At 47.7% G+C, this 6,475-nt stretch overlaps 1 pseudogene; it reads left to right on the top strand.

Annotated features, from left to right (window-relative positions):
* The first annotated feature begins 2,684 nt into the window (after nucleotides 1-2,684).
* Nucleotides 2,685-4,857, top strand: LOC122210725 (annotated as a pseudogene).
* The last annotated feature ends 1,618 nt before the right edge of the window (nucleotides 4,858-6,475 follow it).

Raw genomic sequence — 6,475 nt, 5'->3', positions numbered from 1 at the left:
TAGAAAGACAGCAAAGAGAGTTTTGCAGATGATAACTAAATGCCGTGAGGATTTGAGACTCTTGAGCATGAAACAAGTAGAAGCCTTCCTTCCCAAGCCCATTTTCCTAGGGAATGTCTTCTGTAGTGGGTTTAATGGTGGTCTTCAATAAGGTATAGGACCTCCAATAAGGTCCCAATCCCCAGAACCTGTGAATATTACCTGTATGGCAAAAGAGTGCATATTACCTTATATGGTAACAGATAAGATGGAATTATCTGAGTGGGTTCTGAGTGCCTTCACAAGTGTCCTCAGAAGAAAGTGGCAAAGGAAAATAAGACAGAGAAAAGAAGAGGATAGGGACACACAGGGGAGGCAATGTGAAGATGGAGATTGGAATGATGTGGCCAGAAGCCGGGGAACACCAAGGAATGCCAACAGCCATGAGAAGCCAGAAGAGGCAAGGAAGAGATTCTTCCCTGGAGCCTTCAGAGGGAGCAGGGCACTGCTGACACCTTGATTTCAGATATCTGGTCTCTAGAATACATTCTTATAGTACTAAGGCATCCAGTTTATGGTACTAAGCCATCCAGTTTATGGTGGTTTGTTCTAGCAGCCCTGGGAAACTAATATACCTTTGATGGTCTGGGAACAGGCATGCCAACTGCTTGTTAGAATAACAATAACAACAACAATAATAAGAGTATCTACTGAATATCCACTCTGTGCCAAGCACGGCGCTAAGCGCTATAACACATTATCGATCAATTGCACAACTTCATGAGACAGGCATCATTGTCACAGGCATCATTTGTAAGTGAGAAAGATGAGACTTGGGGTTACAGGGCTAGTAAGAGGAGGAGCTGAGATTAGACCCAGGATGTGTTGGACTCTTTCTTGGTGGCTTTTATCAGTACCTCGGGAAGTACTGCAAGGACAGCCCATTTTATCGTGAGGGAGAGTCAGGGAAAAGAGAACAGAGCAGGCGGGGACCAGCATGGAGCAGAGAGAAGCCGAACAATCCCAGGGGGCCCTTTAGCAGCTGCCAGGGTCCCCTCTCAAACCTGCCAGGGCAGGGCTTGGCAGGGTATGGAGAAGGGGAGGAGGGCTGGGGTTCAGAGATGCTCTTGGTCGCTGTTCAGAGCCAAAGACTATTTTCATGGTGGTTCCGTAATTCCCATACCTTCCGCCTAGACTGGTAAGGCAGCCAGGAAGCACATATTTCATGCAGGGTGGATTTTGTCAGCCAGTGTTGGTCTGGCAAGCCCTCCGTCCTCTCGGGCAATCCGAAGAGAGTCTGCCCAGATGCTGCCAAAGCCCCCGTGAGGCCCTGCTTGTCAAGTCATTGCCATTCATGTCGCCTGAGGGCATTTGGGGCAATTTCCATTTCCTTCCCCGAGGCCCAGTTTCCCTTTGATCTTACACATCTGGCTCTGGTCTATAAACTCAGCTCAAGGAGTAATTAATGCAAGCTCAAAGGAAGGGAAAAAGCCGAAGGGAGCTCTCTTCTACGGCCAGCTCAGTTCAAAGTGCTCGAGGACAACCTGAGCAGGATAGCTTTATGAGGTTCCAGAGCTATCATCACCCCAACTGCATTGGGAGCAGACAGGGTTGGCTCTGCTGCCAACGAGGCGTTTGCTTGTAATTGCTTAGGATGAAGGATTTGTGGCGGTGGGTGTAGCACAGTCTGAGGACAGACTCCAACAATTCTTATAACTAAAGGCTATCGGATGAGACAGCACCACTCTTTTCCTCCAGCCCATGGCTAAAGGTACGACTAGGAATGAAATGAATCAGGTAAAGGGCCCAACATTTACTGAGCACCTACTATGTGCCCGGTGCTTCGATACGTTAGTTAATCTGCGAAGCAACTCTGAAATGAAAGTGTTATTTCTCACATTTTTTTTCCAGAGGATGATACTGAAGCTCATAGAATTTCTGTCTAGTAAAATCTGATCTAGTAAAACCTGAATTATCACATGTATCCACAGCCTGGGCCACTTTCACCAACCCGTGCAAAATAAACACTAAGATTGAATAACGTGACCCTTGTATGTACAACGAAGATCCATCGGGGGCACTTGAACATGAACATGTCTGAATGAAACACAAACATTCATAAAATTGGATCTATAAATTCAAGACATTCTTTTTGTTATTTTTGGTGGGTCAGAGGGTGTGTGCTGAATTCTAAGCCAAAATGTGCCCAACGTGACATTCCTCAATCTGTGGAAGTGTTAACTGGCCGTGTGGTCCATGGATCAGAGCTGGCTCACCACGTGCTTCTGACCAGGCCAGGAGGAAATACAGAAACTGAGCAGAAGCGTTCAGGAACATTCACCGCAATTTGACATTCATGCCATTTTTGCTGTATTTTACAAAAGTATTGAGTACGATAGATTAGAAATTTAAATATCTGATCCTTCACCGCAGTTAGAGAAGCCTGTCAGAGCGTGCACATCTGGTCATGCATGAAGCCATTCGAACAAACGAATGTTATAAAAACAGTATGTTTTGGACGTGCATATATAATCATTTGAATGTGTGCTTAAATCAGATCTATTCAAGCCTTCCTAACTCATCTTTGTGGTTCTTGCCAGAGTCCCGTTGCTTATTGTTCAGCGATAGTGTTTATTTGTTTAACTTTCCATGGGATGGTGAAAACAGCATTCTATTTTCTATAGTCTCGGGGAAAAATCCCGATTCCTTAGCAGGCAAGGCACCTTCTCACCATTCTCTTCCATACTCTGCCTGGTCCAGGACGCTTACGCTGCCCGAAATGCCTCTTCCTTGTCTTTGTCTGTGAGCTCTATCTTCAGTCTTCGAGGCTCAACTCAAGCAACATCTCCTTGGAGCCTCCCTCCAACCCTCTGCCCAGCTATGGTCATTTCATCTTGGATGCTCTCAACGCACACTGCACAGGCCTGGCTCACGGTGCCCCCTGGCATGGATTACATATCTCTTCCCTGTTCTACATCCTCTGCCGCCCTGTGCACCTGGCTTGAGACCCCTTCCTGCTTTGAGAATCAGACCAAAGGTCATCTCCTCCAGGAAACCTTTCCACACCACAAATTAACAGCTTCTTTCATTCATTCATTCAACACAAATGTGTTGAGCACCTGGTATGCGCAAGATCTTGTGTTAGATTCTGGAGAAAGGTCCGTCACCCGACAGGACAAAGACCCCACATTCTAGAGGGAAGAGATATTAGAAAATGAAGCAAACAATAAATACAATCATCGCAGGTAGTGGGATGTTCTGTGAAGGAAGAAAAGCAGGGTGCCAGGATGGAGCGTTGATGGGGGTGAGGAGGACTGCTCAGGGAGAAGTCACAGGGAGTTGGACGCGTGGGCCTGAAGGGTGAGAAGAAGCCAGCTATTGTAAGGACAGGGACAAGTGTGTTGCAGACAGAGGGAAGAGCAAGGGCGAAGGCTGTTGGTGGGGAACACATTCGCTGTGTTGCAGGGACAGCCAGAGGCTGTGAGTCTGGGGCAGAGAGCAAGGAGGGGAGTAGGAGGAGGTGAAGTCAGAGAGGGAGGCAGGGGCCGGACCTCTAGGGCTGTGTCGGCCACGGCAAGATTAGAGTTTAGTTTAAATGCAGTGGGAATCCCTTTCCACGCTACCCAGGGAGGAGTCCATTCGGCGTTGTTTTGCATTCAGGTTGTAACTTCGGGGAAACTTTCACCATCTCCGGAGCTCTTGATGTCCTGAAAATAAAGGAGGATGCTCTCAAATCTCTTGCAGCAGGAACCCACTTGGGTGGCACGGGCCTTGGCTTTCAAATGGAACGGTACATCTACAGAAGGAAAAGTAAAGCTTGGGAGAAGCTGCTGCTGGCAGCTCCTGCCATTGTTGCCATTGAAAACCCAGCTGATGTCAGTATCGGGTCATCTGGGAATACTGGCCAGCGAGCTGGGCTCGCCGGCCGCTTTGCTCCTGGAAACTTCACTAACCAGACCCGGGCAGCCTCCTGGGAGCCGAGACTGCTGTGTGGTCGTTCAGCCCAGGGCTGACCACCAGCCTCTCACAGAGGTGTCTTATGTTAACCTACCTACACACTGCTCTGTGTGACACAGACTCTCCTCTGTGCTACGTGGGCATCGCCATCCCTTGCAACCAGGGAGCTCACTCGGTGGGTCTGGTGGGGTGGGTGCTGTCCTGGGGAGCTCCGCGCATGCGTAGCACCATTTCCGGTGAACCCATAAAGAAGGTCGTGCCCCCTCTCTGAAGAGATCCTGAAGGGGTTGAAAAGGAAGAGCAGGCCACTGCCAAAAAGGCTGTGATCATGGAGGGATTTCAGGGTGAATGGACTGCTTCAGCTGCTGAGTTCACTGCTACTCAACCTGAAGTCAGGCTGGTCTGAAGGCGTGCAGGTGCCCTTTGTGCCCACCCAGCAGTTCCCTCCTAAAGACTGGTCTGCAGCTTCCACTGTTCAGGCCACCGAATGGGTGGGAACAACCACCGAGTGGTCCTAAGCTGCTCTTTCACAAGGGCAAACGAAATGGAAATTAGGTTGATGGAAAACAAAGGTCTCTAAAAAAATTAAAACATAAAAGAAATTAAACGCGGTGGGAATCCACTAGAAGGTTTAAACAAAGGAGAGATGCAATCGGGTTTATCTCTTTCAAGGAACATTCTGGCTGGTGTGTCAGGGGGCAATGCTGAAGCACCACTTAGGAGGCAGCGACCGTGGTCCAGGTTAGAGATGATGGTGGCCTGGGCTGGGATAGCAGTGCTGGCAATGAGGACAGGAGGGAGGATTCAGGTTATGTTCTGGAAGCTGGGCTGACTGCTGGAATGAGTGATGTTTTGGGAGTTCTACTGGATGTAATACTGCAAAGCTTGGGACACCTGGATGGCTCAGTGGGTTGAGCGTGCGACTCTTGATTTCAGCTCAGGTCATGGTTCATGAGTTGGAGCTCCACATTGGGCTCTGCACTGACAGCATGGAACCTGCGAGGGACTCTCTCCCTCTCTCTCTGTCTGCCCCTCTCCTGCGTGCTCTCTCTCTCTCTCTCTCATAAATAAATAAACTTAAAAAAAACTACTACAAAACTTAATTGTAGGAATATTGGAGTTCTCTTCAGCTCTGAGTCTGGGCTTTACTAAAAGCCTTAAACAGAAAACAGCCTAACTACAAAAATGTCCACCGGGAAAACAATGCAAATGTGATTGTGTGCTAGCTGGAACGTAGGTGTCGGCATGTGAGTCTACAGGCATTTTCTGATCCAACATTGCCGTTATATCAGAGAAACAAAACAAAACATTAGCAGATAAGTGTCCAAGGTTTAAGTCCAAGAAGCAGCCCTGGGCCTCACCCCAGAGACTGTCCTCTTGGCTGACAGTGAATCAATAAGATGCTTTGTTTGAGCCCCATAATTCTATCCTAATATTAACCAAGGAAAGGTGTCCAGAAGACAGAGTGACAGGTCTCTGGGCAAGGAAGTGTGTGACAGCCAAGGATTCGCTTTGCTGTTCAGTCCTTTGTTTTTCTCAGTATTCCAGAGCTCCCTAGGAATCTGGGGGAATCAAGATTTGAGTCAGCAGGACTCCAGAGTCTATACAATAAACCTCAGGGACCAAATCAGTCGTGATTGTGCCCATTAGCATGATGGCTCCAGACACTGATAAGCAGGTGGGTGGCAGGCGAATGTGGGTACTAATCACATTTCACTCTCCTGTGCTTGAGTATATGCCCAGGGAGTGATCTGATCACAGCAATAGTAATCGCTTCAAAATGTATGGGCCATCCCAACGGATCAAACTTAACTTTTAAAATTGGGGCAGGAAAAAAAAAAAAAAAAAAGAGGCTTAGCCGATGATGTCTATAATGGACAGTATGACAAATGCCCATTTTCTATCTTAAAATGATGTTTAAAAAAGACTTCTTTCATCAAAATTCATCAGCATGGTATTCACTGCAGAGGACGTTTTTGGACTACTGATGCATGCCGGCGAGCATATATTTTACACCTGCTGGGAGCTAGGTCTGGGGGTGGGGTAGGGAATGGAGAGATAAGTAGGATGCGGGAAGTGCCTGGAAAAGGTCAGTTGTTGGACTGGTGGACCACTGGGTGAGCTCAATCTGGAGAAAATGGTAGGTGTGGTCAAACCTTGGATAATTGTTGTAAACAAAGGAAATGGAGAAGGAAGCCAACACTATGTCTGATCTATGTCTGTAAACAACACTCACTTTGGGGCCAAATAGACTGTGTTAGGAATCCCACCTATCCCGCTCACCAATGTTTGCACCTTGGGCAAGTCAGCCTAAACTCTCCAAGCCTCAGTTTGCCCATCCTTGAAATGGGAGAAATCATTATCTCCACAGTCTTAGTGAGAAATAAATGAGATGAAGTATACTCAGTGTCTACAGACCTAGCCCATAGTTGGTGCTCAGCACATGGCAGAAAATGATAACACAGTACCTCCCCTTATCCACAGGGGATGTGTTTCAAGACCCCCAGTGGATGCCTGAAACCATGGATAGTATTGAACC

This window comes from Panthera leo, chromosome F2, assembly GCF_018350215.1.
Source record: "Panthera leo isolate Ple1 chromosome F2, P.leo_Ple1_pat1.1, whole genome shotgun sequence".
NCBI lineage: Eukaryota > Metazoa > Chordata > Mammalia > Carnivora > Felidae > Panthera > Panthera leo.
Note: the sequence above shows the minus strand (reverse complement) of the source record. Positions and strands in the feature narration are given on the sequence as shown.